Genomic DNA, 20,387 nt, shown 5'->3' with positions numbered 1-20,387 from the left:
ATGTCTCACTGCAATCAGGCAGTGGTAAAATAAATATGACTTGGGGATCGCAGTCACACAGCTCAAGAGTTGTGGACAGCTATCCAGGTCAAGATAGAACAATGGCTGTCTCCCCTAAACCTGGAGGCAGGGAATGCTGTGTGCAATAACAGTGCAAACCTGGTGGCATCCCTATGTCAGAAGAAGCCAAAACACACGTGCCTTGTATAGCTAACATCCTCAACCTTGTGGTATTGCAATTTCTCTGCCACTATGACATCCTGAATGCACTGCTACAGAAAGCATGGTCGCCGTGTGCTCACTTCCAATGATCGTACCCCTCAGGTCATTGAGTTTCATCGTTACAGAGGTCTTTTGGTTAACCATTTGGTTAGCGATGCTCCGTCATAATGAATTGACACTTGTTGCCATGACTGGGGAAGCATTATCGAGCCCTGGTGCCATATGTGCTTTTACATAGCCTGGACCAATGCAGTCCGAATGTGATGGACCTCTGCACTTTTCTGCACATTTTTGAAATGGCTACTAAGATGGTTAGCGCTGACAAAGCCATCATCTTTGTTCAGCAAGACTGGAGAGAGGAGTCTCCAGTGGTTTTGTGTCTGGCAGAGGAAAGACTGAACCTGTGTTGCTCTACAACATAGTGCCACCCGCATACGTTTGGATTGTGTTGCAGCGCTTTTTTGTTTTTCTTTGTTGTTTTCCTGTTTCTGCTGGAAAGGCTGAGTTTATGTTCCCCTCTTGTTGATTTAAGTCACATAATAATAAACAAACCAAGGATTTAAAGAGACAATGTTCCTATTGTCTACCTCTGTATACCGCCAAGTGAGTTGAACTACCACAATAACATTTACCACATGTCTACTTTACATCAGAACAAGTTTTGAACTAATTTTTTTTTCTTTGGTAGGAAGTTATAAGGGTTAAAAGTTGACCAGTGACTTCTCATTTTTCCAACAAAGTTTAAAAAAACATTTTTTCTGACCACCTCACATTTCAAGTGACTTTGAGGGGTCTGTATGACAGAAAGTACCTAAAAGTGACACCATACTAAAAATTGCAACCCTCAAGGTGCTGAAAACCACATTCAGGGAGTTTATTAACCCTTCAGATGCTTCACAGGAATTTTTAAAATGAGGAAAAAAATGAGCATTTAACATTTTTTTTCACAAAAAATTGACCACATTTTTCAGACTGTAAGACGCACTTTTCTCCTCCCAAAATGTGGAGGAAAATGGGGGATGCGTCTTATAGTCTGGATGTTCCAGCTCTGGCTGTGGTGGGGAGGTGGGGGAGCAGTTGCAGCAGAGCAGCTGGTCACAGAGGCACGAGCTGGCGGCTGCAGCTAACTCCTGTGCCTACTGCTAAAGAGAAATGAATATTCACTGCATTCCATGCCCATGGGCATGAAGGGCAATGATTATTAATTTATTTATGGCATTCTGGTATGATTGGTCCCATCCTTTTTCTCGTATGACTGGCCCCATCCTTTTTCTCGTATGAATGGCCCCATCCTGTTCCTGGTATGATTGGTCCCATCCTTATTCTGGTATGATTGGCCCCATCCCGGTCCTGGTATGCATAGCCCCATCAGAAAACATAAAAAAACACATTATACTTACCTTCCTCCGCTCCCTCGCAGCGTCCTGCTCAGTTGTCAGCAGCTGCTTAATGCTTGTAAGCAGCACATGGCAGGGACATCATGCACTGCTCACAAGCAGAGCACAGCTGTCAGAATTCTCACTGGGATTGTTCATCACAGAGAGCAGTGAGTATTCATTGCTCTTCAGTAGTGTGCAGTGTCAGCCACCAGCTTCCTGCTGCTACATGCGGTCACATGTGCCAATACTTAAAATAAATGAATATTCAGAATATTCATTTCTCTTAAGTATCGGCACATGTGGCTGACACTGTGCGCTCCTGATGACCTTTTCTGATGGCACCATGCATACCAGGACCGGGATAGGGCCAATCACACCAGAATAAGGATGGGACCAATCATACCAGGAATGGGATGGGACCAACCATACCAGAATAAGTATGGGACCATGCATACCAGGACTGGAATGGGGCCAATCATACCAGAATAAGGATGGGGCCATGCATACCAGTACTGGGATAGGGCCAATCATACCAGAATAAGGATGGGACCATGCATACCAGGGCTGGGATGGGGCCAGTCATACCAGAATAAGAATGGGAAACATGCATACCAGGATAGGGATGAGGGAGCCATGCATGCCAGGATAGGGATGAAGGACCATGTGTATCAGGATGGGGATGAGGGGACCATATTTACCAGGATAGGGGATATTAAGTACAGAATTGACCTATTTTTTGCTTCAGTTTTTTTCCTAATTTCCTCCTTTAAAACCTTTGTGCATCTTATGGTCTGGTGCATCTTACAGTCCAAAAAATATGGTACTTTACACCCAACTTTTTTATTTTCACAAGGGTAACAGGGAAAATAAACCACAAAATTTGTTTTGCAATTTCTCCTGAGCATGCTGATACCCCATATACGGGGGAAAGCAACTGTTTGAGTGCATGGCAGAGCTCGGAAGAGAAGGAGCGCTATTTGACTTTTTAAATGCAAAATTTGCTGGTATAATTAGCGGACGCCAGGTCACATTTGGAGAGCCCGTAATGTGCCTAAACAGTGAAAGCCCCCCCACAATTGACACCATTGTGGAAACTAGACAACCTAGGAAACTGATCTAGATGTGTGGTGAGCATATGTTTATAACGTTGAGCCTTGAATATAAAAAAAAAATCCCATTTTCCTCACAAAATGTTTTTAGCGTCAAATTTTGCATTTTCATTTTGCATTTTAATAAGGGTAACAGGAGAAATTGCACCATATAATTTTGTAGTGCAATTTCTTCTGAGTACGCTGATACCTCATACTGTACATAGTCTATAATTCCCGAAGCGTTAGAGTCTGGCCACCATCTAGTATATATATACAAATTAATAAGAACATAGCATATTAATTCCATTATACCTTTAGAAAGTTGAAGGATATTATAGCTTTATTAGTGAAAGCGTTTTGAGGAATCAATATTAATATACATTAGGACATAGTAATGAAGGGAGATTGTGCTGATTTAATAATTCTCTTAGATTTAAAGAGCATTAGTAAAAATAGAGAAGGAAGTGTGGCTGATTGATGTATATTCAGCACAGTAAAATGTTGGCAACCTTATTTGAAGTATTTCCCATATGTAGTTTTGCATTAAATGTTGTCAAGTAGGCAAGACCATAAGCACATAAAATGTTTCTTTTTCTGGAAATGTGTCACTGGTGTAGCTATGCAGACTCTCAGTGACTTACAGTTTGTAATTTCTGCAGATGGTTTATGAGTCCTTTGGAATCTCAATCCCTTCTAACAGAAGAAACAGCCATTCGCAGCTGTTCTTACAATGTCACATTGTCATTCTGAAAGTGCGTTTTGATATATGTCGTCTGTAACATCTTATAAGGAGATGTCTCAATTAGGAACAAGTCATTGTAGCCTCAAGTGCATTTCTCAACCAGAGTCCTGTATAGTCTATATAGTGTATGTGGCATCATTAAATATATATAAGCTGTACAGTGGAAAAGTGGTTTCTTTGAATTCATTTCTTATTTTGATAAAATGTCATTACCTAGGTTTGCTGTTCTTTATAGAAAGACTAGTTTTTTTTATATATCTGCAAATATATATATATATATAATATTATTATCCAAAACTGACCAAATAACTATTGATATCTGCAGTTTGAAAAAATCGTTTTTATGTACCATCTAAATGGGTTCTAAATAAAGTCCTATACCATGACACTGATCTCTTGGGATTTGTATATCTACTATGCAGGCAGTATATTTTGCAATTTTATCTCCCTTAAATGTAAATTTTATGTAAGTTTTTATGTATACATTTTGTTTAATAAAGATTATTTAATTTTAGCTGGCATATGCATCCTTGCTTTTGTAGAATTGTTAGATAAAAATTTAGTTTTCCAAGAATTGTTCCCCATAGTGGTAGCAGTGGAGTTGTGAGGTGAGGATTTAAGTAGCAAAAAGGTTTTCTTCTGGTCCAACAATGTGGCTGTTGTGCATGGGATTAATAATCTAACCTCATCCTTGCCAGTATTGGCTTCACTTGGGCACCTTGTTCTTTGTTGCTTGCAACTGAATATTTGGTTTAGGTCTTGTCATGTACTCGGTGTTTAAAATGTTTGTGCTGATGCTCTTTCCCATTTCCATTGGCAGCAGTTTTGTCTATTTATGAGGTGGGCAGGACTTGTCCCCCAGGTCTATGGGATATACTGGCGAGCACATGATGAATCTGACCTGTTCTTTGGTGGCTCCTGTTACTTGGAATAGTTATGGTAAGGTGTGTAGAGAGTGGTGTAGGATGGCTGGGGTGAATTACCTGCGGTTGGATCAAGCAAGCCTCCATGCTATTTTCTTCGGCTCAGTTCAGTTCAAGTGGGGTGTCCTATGCAGGGGTCAGGAGGAGGCTAGCATTACCGCATGGGTCTGGCTGGCAAATATAAGCCTGGGGGCAAGCACACAGCAGTGGCCCATGAGTAGTGGCCCATCCTTAAAGGGGTTGTCGGATCTTAAACTACATGTCTCCAGTCACTATGTGTGAATCCTCATATCGTGCGCACTGTGCACTGTGAAGATTCTCTGGTGCCGGCGCCGGTAACAGGTGGTCTTGTGACCGCAAGTATGCGATCCATATATTCCCAGTCACATTCTAAATAGACTATTTCTTGTCTTGTTCAATACAGTTGCATTAGGTCATGCAAGTCTAGTCGGCATGTGACCGCATGTATGCAAATCACAAACTTGCAGTCACACACCCGCCGAATAACCACAGCACTGCGAGCACTGTGAGGATTCACAAGTTTGCAGTCACATAGAATGACACAGAGTGAATTCACCAATGACACACACACGCACAGCCCCACTGTATAATGACACATGCATGCACAGACCCACTCTATAATGACACACACATGCACAGCCCAACTGTATAATGACACACGCACAGCTCCACTGTATAGTGACACACGCACAACTCCAGTGTATAATGACACACATATGCACATCCCCACTGTATAATGACACACACACACACTCAGGAAAACACACAAACATCCAGGAAAACACACACACACCCAGGAAAATGCACACACACACACAGGAAAATACACACCCACACCCACCCAGGAAAACACACACGCACCCAGAAAAACACATACTTACACACCCAGGAAAACACATACACACACACACACCCAGGAAAACACACACATCCACCCAGGAAAACACACACACACAGGAAAACACACCCACCCACCTAGGAAAACACACACACAGGAAAACAAACACACACACAGGAAAACACACAAAGGAAAATGCACATACCCAGAAAGAAACACATACTCTAACCTGCCATGTCTAATTTGTCAAATGTTCCCCTCCCCCTGCTACTTAGCACAGGAAAAGTTGAGATGGGCAGCTGGAGAGGTTACCTGGACTGTGCTGGGTAGTGGGCATACAGGGCAGCTACCTCTCATCTTGTCTTGCTGTCCTGTGCTGCTGCTCTGCATGCCGATGCTCCTCCCTCTCCAGGTCCTGGCTGATCGGACATTGGAGACAGATCTGCACACAGAAGAGTAGGATGCTGTGTGTGATCACTATGTAAGTAACGCACCCTCCTCTTCTTAGTTGTGTGCCAGGAGATGCCCCCCTCACCTCTGCGTGCACATTACTAAAGCTGGCCAAGGCTCCAGCCACAGGTACACGCTGCTTGTCCTCCCCCCGGGCTTGCTTATCACATACTGCTGCAGCCTGCATGTCGGGGAGGCTGGCGGGAAGACGCGACCGCGCACTACAGGTGCGCTATGTATTAAAATCACTGCCGGTCTTCCAGCGGCCCTGTGCAGCTGCTTAGGCACCCACCCCAGGGGCATATGCATTCCTGCCAGCCAGCCCAGCCCGCCCCTGGTCACTGTCCCATTTCATATGGTCTATTGTGGGGGCTTATTGTGGTAGCTGATATAGTATGACAGGATGCTTTTTAACACTAGAACTACTGAATGTAGTCATTCTGACTACTGACTTGTTTTCGTTTATTTTTAGAGTTTCATTTGTGGTTATTTATTAATAATTATATTTTTTTATGTATTATTATTGTGAGATCCAACAGTAATGCTTTGGAATGTTTTTTTTATGATTTTTCATATTTTTCTACAGGAAATAACAAAAGTAAACTAAGTAAAACAATAATAATAGACGTTTTACAATCATTTATTATTAAAGTGCACACATATAAACAACAACTCAAGAACAACAAGCAGAGAAAATGACTACTAGGTCAGTCATTATTCCATCTCCTCAGTACCTGAAGAAGGCCGTTGGGTCGATACCGGTTGTACTTCATAATAAGGTTTTATTGAGATTCTGCTCCAATTCGACATTTTCCTTCTCCTAAAAAGTACGGCATAATTGACCTTCTAAACATTTGTTGATTCGCATTTCAGGCATCGTCTTTCATTTATGGCGGTACATTGCCCACACAAAGACTTACGACAAGTCTTACAATAGCCAACAGATCTATTATTTTTGCATTTTTCTTTCAGGTCGGACACAAGAGGCCAATAAGGACATCACTATCCCTATTCAGACTCTCAATGTGGGACATGAAAGACTGGCTTAAGACACATATTTGGGATAAATAATAATAATAATTAACCTCAGCAAACTCAATGCAGGTTTTAGGAGAGTGCGAAGAAGGCTTTCTACTAATACAAAACTAAAACAGCCACATGAAAACATATACTCTCTATTGCCGATATAAACGAAAATATATGAACTATCTTAAAGGGAATCTGTCACCTACTTATTCATATATAAGCTTTGGCCACTGCTATCAGGGGCTTATCTACAGCATTTGGTGATGCTGTAGATAAGCCCCTGATGTAACCTGAAAGACAAGAAAAACAAGTTATATTATACTCACCTGGAGGGGCGGTCCGGTGCGGTCCGAGGGGCGTTGTGGTCCGGGTCCAGCGCCTCCCATCTTCATGTGATGACGTCCTCTTCCTTGCTTCCTGTCATGGCTCCTGCACAGGCGTACTTTATCTGCCCTGTTGAGGGCAGAGCAAAGTACTGCAGTGCGCAGGTGCCGAGAAAGGTCCGAGAAGCCCAGCACCTGTGTACTGTAATACTTTTCGCTGGCCTCAACAGGGCAGATAAATTACGCCTGCACAGGAGCCGAGACAGGAAGCAAGGAAAAGGACATCATCACATGAAGATGGGAGGCGCCAGACCCGGTCCACAATGCCCATTGGACCAGACCGCACCGGACGGCCCCCCAGGTGATTATAATATAACTTGTTTTTCTTATCTTTCAGGTCACATCGGGGGCTTATCTACAGCAATACTGAATGCTGTAGATAAGCCCCTGAAGACAGTGACCAAAGCTTAAATACAAAAAAGTAGGTCACAGATTCCCTTTAGTATTTTGTAGGTCAACCAATATAAACTATTTCTACATGTGGCCAACTAGGAAGAGATGCTTTACATGAGTCCTACTGGTGCCCATGTAAAATTATGTTAGAACACAGATATACCACCAGCTATCAATTTTAATATATCCCACCAGGCAGCTTAAAACACGTGTTCGTGAGCATGTGCTGGGTATTGTGGCAGCAAAGGAAGCTGAGGATATTTCATTATTAAAAACAATACCCAAGCATTTTAGAATCCATCATAACTGTGATCCCTCGGGATTTAAAGTGATTGGCATTGACACCATCAAAAATGGGGAGCGTGGTGGACCAATTACAATACCATTATCAAAAAAGGAAACAAGATGGATTTGGGTTTTAAATACAGTTTCACCTATGGGCCTAAATGAAAACTTAAGCTTTGCTCCTTTCTTATGATATGTATCTTGAAGTACCTGTTCTTTTATTTTAAATTAGTACATTATTGTTTTATTGTGACATGTTTTAATTGGATCTTGGATTTTAATTTTTTATTTTTTATGTATTTTAGATTCATACTTACCTGATGTATGCACTGTTGTGGGTGTCTTGGGGTTCGGTATGGTGAGATATTGAGGCACATGGATCCAAGTGGAAAACGTCGCCTTCTGTGGAAAAAGACCTCATTATATATATTGATATGGATACGGATATTGTTATGCATCTCTTATATTGTACAAATGGATGGAGATAGAAGTGATATGTCAGTTTTTAATTGGGATATAGAGATGTATGTGTGCTTTTACGTACACATATGTATCACATTTTTGTATGAACAAATAGAGATAAACTTGATGCGTTAATCGTTTATGGGCACACATGTATGTTTGTGAGCATGTATGCATATGTGTGCACATGTTTATGTGTATGTATATGTATGCGTATGTATATGTGTATAGTCATCTATCACTTCACTTTATATTATATATTATGGCTTATCAATTATGACGGTTCTACAATGTACTTGATTTCCAGCAGAGACGCGTTTGGTGGAAATTTATTCATGTGCCAAGATTATCCAATTCTTTTGTGATCCAGAGTGAACACCATATCACATATTACCAACATAGAATAGTATATTTGTATGTAATATTTGCACTATATAGTTCTGCGGTATTTATAGTAATTTTTAAGTAATTTTTAGGTCCCATGGTCGATGGTAGATTAACATATGTAACCCTCTTCTATGATACAGTCACTCCAACAGTATAGGGTACTTACACAGGTGTTTTTTCCTATACTGTGCTCCTGAGTGGAGCGCATGCACGGTCTGCGATCCGGGGTCTGCTGTTGCGTCCCTGGTGTCCTAGGCAACGTCGGGTACTCAGCCCCGTACGTCCGGTCACGTGGAGCGTGGCCGCAGGTTCCCGGATCCTCCTGACTGCGCATGCGCCGCTTACACTGAAGGCGCCAGGGATAGGTGAACGCCAGCTTATAAACCCCACATGTACCATCATCTAACACCCCCTGACGAAGGTAAATCATCCGAAACGCGCGTTGGGGTACATCTCCACAGGACTCAGCTACTCAAGGTACTTATGGTACATAATTTTCTCAGGTCCCCTCCATGCACGGTGGTTATTTATTCTTAAGCATATGGTGTGTGAACGTGCAGGCACAATTCCAACAGCTTGCAGTTCACATGGATTAATTTTTACACGGCACGAAGGTTTTGTTCAGCCTGGGTCATCTGATCTGATTTCAGGAATACATTAGAACCCACGGTTGCTTTATAATGTTTTGCACATAGCACTTTTTTTGTAGCACAGATTTGGATTTTATTGGCACATGGCACTTTTTTCAGTAAATGAATACTGTTTGGATATAAAGCACATGTGCAATATATAAGTATAGTAATCCTTTTCAGCACGCTGCACTTTATGTTAATGTGTTTCATATATTCATGATATACACAACTTTTTATGGTTTTTATTAGGTGTGGGACCTAATAATGAAATACTGAGTTTAGCTTGAAATTATTTGGCATATATGTCCTGTGGTGCGCACGGTCACATTAGAGATTTTATCTAATATATGTTTTTATGTAATATTTGTTGCCACTATAATTGTACAATAAAAGTTGTTTTTTTAAACCTTATTCCCTGGTGTGGTATTATCTTTGGTTTGTCCATAGTCGAGGTGTTTGGGCTAACTGACTTTGGTGCCCATGTAAGCAGGTTACGGAATACAGTGACAGACAGAGGCAGAGCAAGGGTTAGCACAAAATTTAATTTTTTGCAATAACTACTCCCCTCAGGGAGAAAACACAACAAGGATAACAGCAGAACACAGAATCGCGAGTAAGGAAAAAATGGGTGTGGAGGGGAAAAAAAAGAAAAGAAAAAAAATAGTTCCAGAGGAGAAAGCAAAGGAAACAAATATAATTTCTTCAACTACTGTCGACTTCAGGAAACCAGTTTGTTGCAGAGAGTTTGTTGGCGTCAAATCTGTGACGCATAGATGTCCGTTATGATACTCAGAAAAATGACGTCTCTGATCCTGGCAGTGGTGTTAATCCCTCAGAATCTGAAGTGTTTCTCTTAACGTTGACGTATATCCTCCTGATGGCGGTGGGGATTCCCCGGAGTATGGTCAGTGTACACTCGATAGGGACGTGATGGGCCAGGTATCACACAATTTCTCTTCCCCTCAGCATACTGAGATCTCAGGTCACCTGTCTCCATTGTTGCTGAAGAAATCTCCTCAAAGCCGATATCTAATTTCCCCCCATTAAAGAGTGTTGGTGCTTACATCTTGTCTCTGGGATCTTTTCCTCATAGTACACGACGTTGACAGAAACCTGGTACCTTGTGGTCGGTAGTCTCTATCTAAAGGCATGTGCACAGCCCCACTATTTCTGTCAGTTTGGCACCTTGATGCAACAGGAGCCTCTTCAGTCCAGCGAGCTTTTTGTCCCCATCCCGTCGGCACAACCTTCTCTCCGCATGATGCGCATCCTTCTTTTTGACCATTAACCAAGTTCCACCCCTTTTTCTCTCCAACTGCTTTCTCTGCATTCCCACCAAATCGTCCTGGTCTCTCGTGTGCTATAGCCCTATTAGCTTGATCGTGCTCTCTTCTTCCCTGTATAACCTGGGTGACAGTCCTGTTGGTTCTGGACCCTTCATGGAAAAGATCCGCCTGGTTCACGTCTTCTCCTTACATTCCCCCCCTCTTTGTGCTTGCCATTCCATGGGCGAGAGTTCTCGTAATAGGCATTGACATTCTTCCACTCCTTGAATGATTTGTTGCCAAAGTGCTCCTGATAAAAGTGGTTGGGGTTTTTCCTGCTGTAGAATGTTCAGAACGTCATAATTGGGGAATCTCAGTCGAATCTTGTTGAGTAGCTGGGTTCATTTGATCTGTTAGAGGCGTGGATGCACCCAAAGCAAGTGGAACAGCCATTTCAGGAACTGCCTGAGTTTCATACTTCAGTCCTCTTAGTAGTAGCTCTAGACACTCTCCTTCTTCAGAGTCACTATCGATAAAGGGAAGACTCTCGTACCAACGCCTGATCTCCAGCTTGAAGAGCTGTCCATCGCAAAGGAGTCATCTCAGAATGTTCCATCTCTTGAAACTGGGTCTTTACCAAATGATGTAATGCCTGCAGCCAATGACGGTGTTCTCGTACCCAGGTAGACACCCCCATCCATGGGTAGTCCTCCTCTAGGTCCAGCTCTAATTCTGTGATTTCTTTACCTGGTCTACCGAAAAGCAGGGTGTAAGAGGTGTATCCAGTGATGCGATGCACTCGGTTGTTGTATACCCATACCAAATCTGTCATGAATTCAGGCCAATGTGCCTTACGGTCTTCCTCCAATGTTCTCAGCATTTGAATGAGAGTCCGGTTAAATCTTTCACATGCTCCATTACCCTGAGGAAGATAGTGTGTTGTCCGTGACTTCTCTATTTGATACAAACGATACAACTCCTCCATTACTCATCCCATAAAACAGGCCCCTTGATCAAAATGTATCCTCTTCGGACATTCATAAACCTGAATAAAGTTCTTACAGATAGCATGAGGTGCCGACTCTGCAGTCTGATCTCGATTAGGAGTCACAACAGCAAATTTGGTGAAATGATTGCTCATTACCAAGCAGTATTCCTAACCTTGATGGGCCTGTACTACAGCCGCATAGTTGATCATCAAGAGTTATAGTGAGGCTGAGGTCACAACGGTTTGGGATGGGGTCCTCTGTTCTGGACACTTGGACAATTCACAGCTTCTGCAGAGTCTACACACTTTCTTAACCTCTGTCTTCAGAAAGAGATGATACACTAAGTTCTGTAGCCACCGAAAGGTTTTATCTGGACCAAAATGAGCCCCTCTCTCATGTGATTCTATGGCTAATTTATGCAACAGTGTTTCTGGAATCACCACTTGCCAAGTGAGGGATAGGGCTCGCTGCAGTTGAATCTTCCGATACAATAGCCCATTCTTCAAATGAAATCTCTCTCATTGTCATAAAATATGTAGGGTCCCAGGAGACAGAGTTTCTCTCTCATCTCTGTTAGGCATCTGTTTAAGGGTCACCCAATGTCAAATTCGAGCAAACTCTTCATCCTCCTGTTGTACTCTCACCCACTCATCACGTGGCTGTCCCTGTACATGTTCTTGTGGCTCTGTTTGCATCCACTCCTGTGTTGCTGCCAACATCCTGGCAGAGTTCCAGAATTCGGGAACTTCCTCAGCTTCAAGTTCTTCATCCCGGTTGACTCCAGGATTCTCATGTTTCACTGTGGATAATGCATCTGCATGAGTGTTTTTGGCCCCTTTCTTATAGGTGATCTTATAATGGTATTTAGCCATCCAGGCCACCCATCGTTATTCCAAGGCCCCTAACTTAGCATTTTCCAGGTGGGCCAGTGGGTTATTATTGGTGTGCACTACCAATACTTCAGACCCCGACAGGTATTCCACAAACTTCTCCATCATAGCCAATACCAATGCCAGCAGCTCCAATTTGAACGAACTGTAGTTGTACGGATTCCATTTAGAGTCATGCAGAGAGTGGTTCGTGTAGGTAATCACCCGCTCTTTCCCGTTCTGAATCTGTGACGACACAGCTCCAAGTCCATGCATGCTCCCATCAGTATGTAAGATGAACGGTAGGGTAAAGTCAGCATAAGCTAGTATGGGCGCTTCTGTCAAAGCCACTTCTAAGGTCTGAAATGCTTTTTCCTGTTCTCCCACAAAATTTCTTGGTTCTTAGCTTGGGATGAAACCCCTCTCAGCAGTTCTAATAGGGGATTTACGATGCGGGTGAAGTCTTTCATAAATTGCCAAAAATACCCGGTGAACCCTAGGAAGGCCCGGCCATCATTCACTGTCTTTGGCATGGGCCAATTTTGTACTGCAGCCATTTTTTCCTGGAACAGCCGTACACCTTCCTAGATATTCGAGCTGAGTTCGAAGCAGGTAACAATTTGACGGTTTCACTTTTAGCCCATGTCTCTGGAGCTGGCTTAATACTTGTTTAAAACGTTGTAAGTGCTCTTCAAACGTGGTGGTATACACAATTATGTCATCAAGGTAGATCAGAGTGGCCCCAAAGTTGAAATTACCCAGACACCTTTCCATGAGTCACTGAAAAGTTCCTGGAGCATTAGCCAGCCCGAATGGCATTGTGTTGAACTTTAACAGGCCCATATGTAGTATTAAGGCCATTTTTTCTCGATCGTGTTCAGACATAGCCACTTTCCAGTAACCACTGGCTGCATCTACAGTAATGTGGAAAAGTATATTGTGTGTCCCAGGGTGGATAAAGACTCTTCAATAAAAGGTAACGTGTAGGAGTCTTGGACAGTACAAGCATTTTAGTTTATGATAATCCATGCAAAATCTCAGGGTGCAATCTTTTTTCCATACCAGGACTATGGGTGCAACCCATGGCTTTGACTTACTCAGATGACACCGCTTTGTAACATCTGTGAGAGCATTCCTTTCACTTCTTGATATAACCGTGGAGGAATTTGACGATAACGCTCTCTTATGGGGGCAGCGTTACCGGTTGGTATCTCGTGAGTGATTGCAGTAGTACAGCCAAAATCATTCTCATAACAAGCGAACACGTTTTGGTAATGTCTGAGCACATCTTCCACTTGTTGTTTCTGTCGTGGTGTGAGTTATGTTAGTTCAACCCGTATTTGTTCTAAGATTCTTGGCCCTTTTTCTTGTGGGAGGGGGTCATTCTCCACTTGGGCTTCAACAGCTACAGTCCAATTATCTACTTCTTTTACTGTCAATTGAACAGTTGGTGATGATATCAGTTCCTCTTGCATGCCAAAAACTAGTGCCATCTCACTTCTGGGAGAGAGTGTCAGTGTGTCCTTTCTTAGATTTAAGCACCTCACGAGCACCTTTCCATTGCGTACTGTAGCCAGTGCCCATGCTACTAATAGTTCTGGAGGTAGGTTTTCGAGAGCAGCTGGTTCAAATTGTTCTTCCACTCCTTCCAGAGGAGTACAGGCTTTCACAGGAATGGAAAATAAGGTCTGACCCAGAGGTACTTAAAAATTAGTGGTAGCCGGAATAATTACTTTTCCCAACACCTTTCACATACTGGAAGCTTCTTGTGCTTGAGCTGTCCTAATTAGTTGTTGAAATATCTTCCTTTGAGGTGTTTGTGGGCTCCATTGTCTCAGAAACATGAGACATTTCAGCCTACAATCCAAGGCGCAGTTGTGCCGGACCTACCCAGGACCCAGGTGTCCTTTTGCAAGCAGGATATCCTTTACAATGTTCAGTGAATTTTGCCAACAGCGTCTATATGACCCTATGAGGGTCAAAACGTTATGTCCTTGTCACCTCACCATTTTCTCTATCCCTGCACCAATTCTTTATTCATGAATTGTGTTATCGCTGCATACACACCTGTATAATAAAGTCTTCACAAGCATCTATTAAGAGTGTGCGGTGATTGAACATTACTCTTTTACAGCGATTGTCATCCCACTTCACCAGCACCTCAGATCTCAGCAAGAGTACTCGCCACACTACCTGCTTAATCTGCATCCATGCGACCCCTGCGACCGGGATGGGAAGCTGATTAGCGGCCGTCAATTTTATCACCTGTCTTCACTTGGGTCTCATTGCTTCCAGGAAATGATTTTTAAAATACTTTTCAGGCATCATAGTACCTGGGAGCCAGTATCCACCAGACAACGGACAGCCTGTCCATCCATTTTGGCCCAGACAAAAGGACACATTGAAACTAAATTGGTGGGACTTGTGTTTTTTTTTCCTGGCTGTTCGGGCTCCGTGCAGCGTCCCCCAGCCTCAGAGCCTCCTAGTTTAACGGGCAGCACTGGAGAGGCGGTCCCCATATGTCCCAATTCTTCACAGAGGAAACACATTGGCACATTTTCTTGTCTGAATGCTCTTCTGCCTCATGGTGATTCTGAGGAAGCATTACCTCCAGGTGAGCTCAATTTGGTCACTACTTTGTTTCCATCAGGTCTTCCCTCATCACTTGAATTTCCTTATGTAAATCTTCTACTCATCCGGGTACAGCAACTGCATTCACGGCTACCTCTCCGCTCCAGACCTTCGCCATTGGGACTGTCACCCCTGCTCTTGCACACGCAAACGTGTCTCACCCCCAATTTCTGCAAACGTCATTTGATGGTTTACTCGCAAGCGTTCCCAAAAAGCCTGTTTCAACAGTGCATCTCTCAATCCAGTCACTAACTGATCCCGTAACACTATGTCAAATGACCCTACTCCCACACTGTCCTTTCATGTTGTAGCAGTGTGAATCTCCTGTAAGGCATTCTTATACTTGGTCACTCTCTCCCCCTCCCTTTAAACTCGATTAAATAGTCTCATATGCAGTTCCCCTATGTCAGTGGGGTCCCCATGCGTCTCCTCCAGTATACTTAACACTTTATCAAGTGTATACCTCTGTTGTGGAGGTCTTAGCTTTAGAGTCCCTGTCCTCTCCCTCCAGTGCCATCATGACCACCTCCACCTGTAGTGCGGGGACCATAGGGTGTATCTTCATCATCCCTCTAATACGCTCCGTCCAGCTCCACAACATAGAATTATTCCCATTAATCTCGGAAGATTATTTAACATTGACCCCAAACACAGCCCCCACTATCTCTGTCAGTTTGGCACCTCAATGTAATGGGAGCCACCTCAGTCCAGTGAGCTTTTCATCCTCGTTCTGTCGGCACAACCTTCTCACTGCCTGTCCTTCTTTTTGCCCATTAACCAAGCTCCACCCCTTTTTCTCCCCACCCGCGCTCTCTGCCTTCCCGACAAATCTTCCTGGTCTCTCCCACGCTGCTGCCCTATTAGCTTGCCGATGCTCCCTTCTTCTTCTTCCCTGTATAACCTGGGTGACAGTCCCATTGGTTCCGGACCCATCGCGCCTGGTTCTGGTCTTCTCCTTACACACAGCCTAACATTTTATATTTCTATTCATGACGCTAGCACAGAGTACATAAACGTTCAGTTTAGTATAGAAAATTGTGAAATGCAAGTTATCCTTGTACTTTTAATGGAAAATTTTAACTTTATGGTGAAATAATGCAAATTCTTCATTAGGGGCACATGAAATTAACTACTTTAACACTTTCCTTTTGTTTTCTTCTATATAGATAATTGTTAACAACAATTGCACAGACATTAAATTATGGGTTAAATTATTGGTAACACGAATGAAGATTTATCTGTGGCTCCTTTCACGGGATCAGAGCCATTATCAAACCACGAGCCACTTTCTTAATTACTGAACAGACGATTTTGTGCAACTTGATGTACCTAGATATTTGATATTCTGATGATTAGCACACTTGTGCCGCTAAGGAATGATTATTTTCTACACATTGATTAAATGCTGTATTTTCTCTTCAAATCTTTTGGGAAGTCAGTATTGTAAGAAAATAGATTTAATCAAAGGGCATTTCTACTGATTGATATGGCTTTCGTTATTTCTTTATTTAGCACTAATTATCATCCACACGCAAAGCGCTTCTATCTGTCCAGCTGTTGACTAGTCTGCAGCCCGACGGAAGATTAAAAAAAGGCAGAACTGTGTTTTATGTCTTAATAGCATATGCAGGATTACCTAACATGTGGCCAACAAGTAAATATAATTGCTTTAAGAAAGGATCTAAGCAGAGAAGCATTTAACAGCCTTGGTAGTATTATTATTATTTCCTCTGCTAAGGGTTTTGAGCTATGTTGATTGGCCTGAATTTTTTTATTTTGTTATGGTACACAGGGGTTGTTTGAAGTAATTTGTCCCCGAGAGAGTCTCTCAATCCCATGCGGGTTTCGATTCAGCAAAGCAAATCTAATTTTGTTTGTTTTATGCAAACTAGAAGGGTCTGTGGTTCATTCTGTTTTCACTGGAGGGGAAAGGCTCACTAATGGGACCTACAGAACCGCATGCATTACAAACATCACACCCTTGCATACATTATGTTCAACTCTATGATGTTCTGCATACATCACGCTATTGTATACCATGTCGATACATTTGGAAGAGATTCTGTCCACAGGTGAAATAAATCTTATTAAATCATATCAATATTATGTTGTGATTAAAATTAATGTGACTGTAGAATTTTAATATGTGCAACGAATAATGATATATGTGGGATTTATCCTTCGACATTGCATAGGTTTTAAAAATAAGCAATGCAAAGAAGATGTCATGTCAACACATAGTCAAGCTTCTTGCATGCTTTTCAATGTTAATTACAAAGAGAAGATAGATAGATTGCATGGCCCAAAAGGTTAAAGTTATTAAAAACATAACCAGCAGGGGGTTTATAGCAGAAAAGCAAAACTATCTGCCTCAATGTCTTTTCAAGGTGATTTTTAATACTACATTAGATTGTTTTTTCAATTTATTAGCAAATGAGGCAATTTCAGCACCTAATAAATCTTGCTAAAAGAGCTTTTCTGGAAAAACAAATAAAATTATAGAAAAAATGCAATACTCTTTACATCTACTGTAAACTCAAAGGCATTTAAATAGGGCATTTTTATTATTATGTTTGGAAATATCTTTAAGGTTGGGGTCACACTACCGTAGAATACGGATGAGTACTATGTGAGGAAACATTGCATAGCATTCGGTCCAGTGTTAATCTATGAGGCAGCTCACATCATCGTATTTTTTTTCGAGAGTATTCAGCGTGCGAATGAAATTGCAGCATGCTGTGATTGTACCTGTATATTGCCTGAGACTCGCCAATGCAAGCCTATGGGTGCGAGAAAACTCGGACACCACACGGACTATTCATCTAGCTTGCGACAAATAGGCAAGCATTTTTCCCATTTCAGCCTATTGAGCCATTAAATTCAATGGGGAAAAGCAGTGAGAAATGTAAAGCCATACGCATGTCATACAGATGTCCTATCGATTCATAGGTGCGAGAAAATCACATCATCGCATTGCAAACGCATTACACACGGATGACCATACGGAGAACACTTGTGCGACTCTTAGCAGGGAGTGTGACCCCAGCCTAAGACTTTATTCAGACTATGAATAATGTACATGCTATATTCACATTTTTCATTAATGGATCACATACCAGTTATAGTCTGTGTGGCTGTTCACATGCATTTTCCTTTGCAAACTGAGGGGTGTGCAAAAAATGAAGATGTCTAATCTTAAGAAAAGCCTCCTTTGTTTGTAAAGTGTTGGCGGTAACACCTGGATTTTTATATGATATTTGTGAATAAAGGATGAAATATTTTAACTTTCCATTATAAAGTGCTGGATTACCTTATTTTCTACACAACAACTTTTTGACAGTGAGGGTGATCAATGAGTGGAACAGGCTGCCACGAGAGGTGGCAAGTTCTCCTTCCATGGAATTCTACAAAACAGAGGCTGGACAGTGAGATGGTTTAGTGACTCCTGCATTGAACAGGGGTTGAACACAATGACCCGGGAGGTGCCTTCCAATTCTAACATTCTTTGACTCTATGATTCTTTGCCTATTTTTGATCCACAAAATAGATCAAAATTACCCCTACAAGTCTATGGCTCAGATAAAAATTACTAACAGCATACATGGTTTTCCATTTTTCAGGCACTCAAAATCCACAGGTTTTAAATTGCAAGCTGCTAAAGGAAACCTTATTTTTAGACAGGTTTTGTAGGAGTTTTTATTTTTCTGAATAGTTTCCTGAATTTTTTTTTGTAAGTGTTTTTTCCTGAAGCATTTTTTTGCAGCCATTTGATTGGACAATGCCTAGTTTTGGAAAGGTTTCCTTCAGTGGCATTCTTTATTACCGCATGAGTTTTTCAAAACCGCTCTAGGAAAAATAGCTCTTAAAACTTGTGATAAGAACAGCACAGTGAATTTCCCATAGAAATGAATGGAATGAATTTTAAAAAGGTTTTTAAGCAAAGCTTTAAAGAGTTACCACAAAAAAAGTCCTGAAAAAACATACTGTGAATGTAGCCTTTTTGTACATGCACATGATGACTTTTCCAATTATGAATGTAATCCAGGTGAGAAAAAAAATGCAACACTACCAGTAAAAATGAAAAAAATAAACAGCAATATAAAAGCGACATGTTCAGTTTTTTTGTTACTTTTTTTCACTGCTTCAGACTTTGGAAGGCATAAAACCATTAAAGGAAGTAACCGCCAAGGAATCCACTTTAGGAAGAAAAATGTTGGCTTTCTCCTATAATCGCTTTGTCTTGGAAAACTGCACCAACTCCTCCGTAAGAAATAAGACACTTTGTACAGATGTGCTTAGAGTGTGCTCACATTGGATCTTTCTCCACCATGTTTTGTGTCTTCTACTTTTAAATGGCAAAAAAAGAAACAATGTTAGCACCCTTGTATAGTATGCTCCCACTACGACTTAAAGTCTATTTGTTATGCAGATGCTTCAGGAAACATCCATTTTCTCTGAAGTTTTGTAAACCAGATTTATTTTTTTGTGTGTGTTTTAATCATTCTCTGCACCATTTTTTGGCATTTTTCTTCTACTAGCACTTTGGGGTATTTTTTTCAGCTTTTTCGGGGGGCATTTTTTTCTGGTGTTTTTCGTTGAACATTTTTGAAATCCATTAAATAAAAAAAATCACTGTGAATCAGACTAGGGTCCAGCTCAGCCAGCATCTATTTAGGGCGGCTGGTGCAGAGAGATGTTTTACTTTAGAGACAGGACAATACTAATTGGGTATACCTTGTTGCAGTGGGATGGCTTATATGCTTTTTTTTGCAAAACAAAGTCAGTTAAGTACCCTATGATATTTACATGTATTATTGCTATTTATTTATTTAGTCTTTGCAGGGTATGTATTAATTTTGCTTTTATTCCAGGTTTTGTTTGCTAATGGCCACAGTGTGAATAATACTAATTTTAGCCCATTTATTTGGCATTAAAGGGGTTTTCCATTCTAGAATGTCAAGTCTCCAGTTATTCTGTGTGACTACAGACTTGTGAATCCTCCCAGTGCATGCACTCTGTTTTGCGAGGATTCACCATTGTCTGGGCCGGAAACGGTGGTCAAGTATGCACTATGTATACTCCTGAACCCATCTAGTGGGTGCCGCCTCGCTCAATCCACTTGCATTGAGAGAGGCCGCGCTGCCTCGTCTAGTGGTCTGTGATTTCGTGGCCCCCCTGCCTGCTTCCAGTCTTTGGCAGGTGCAGGGTTGTCAGCTTGACTTTTTATTGTTTCTGAAAAACTTATCAACATTTTTTATGTCTGTTTTTGTACACCTGTTTTGTTTGACAATTTGACAACCATTCATGATACACCTATACTCATGTCTGCTGCCACATTTTGCTTTTGGTACATATACCTTCCAACCTAGAATTTTTTATCCAACATCATACAGGGAGCA

The sequence above is a fragment of the Ranitomeya variabilis genome, chromosome 2 (assembly GCF_051348905.1).
Source record: "Ranitomeya variabilis isolate aRanVar5 chromosome 2, aRanVar5.hap1, whole genome shotgun sequence".
NCBI classification, from domain to species: Eukaryota; Metazoa; Chordata; class Amphibia; order Anura; family Dendrobatidae; genus Ranitomeya; species Ranitomeya variabilis.
Note: the sequence above shows the minus strand (reverse complement) of the source record.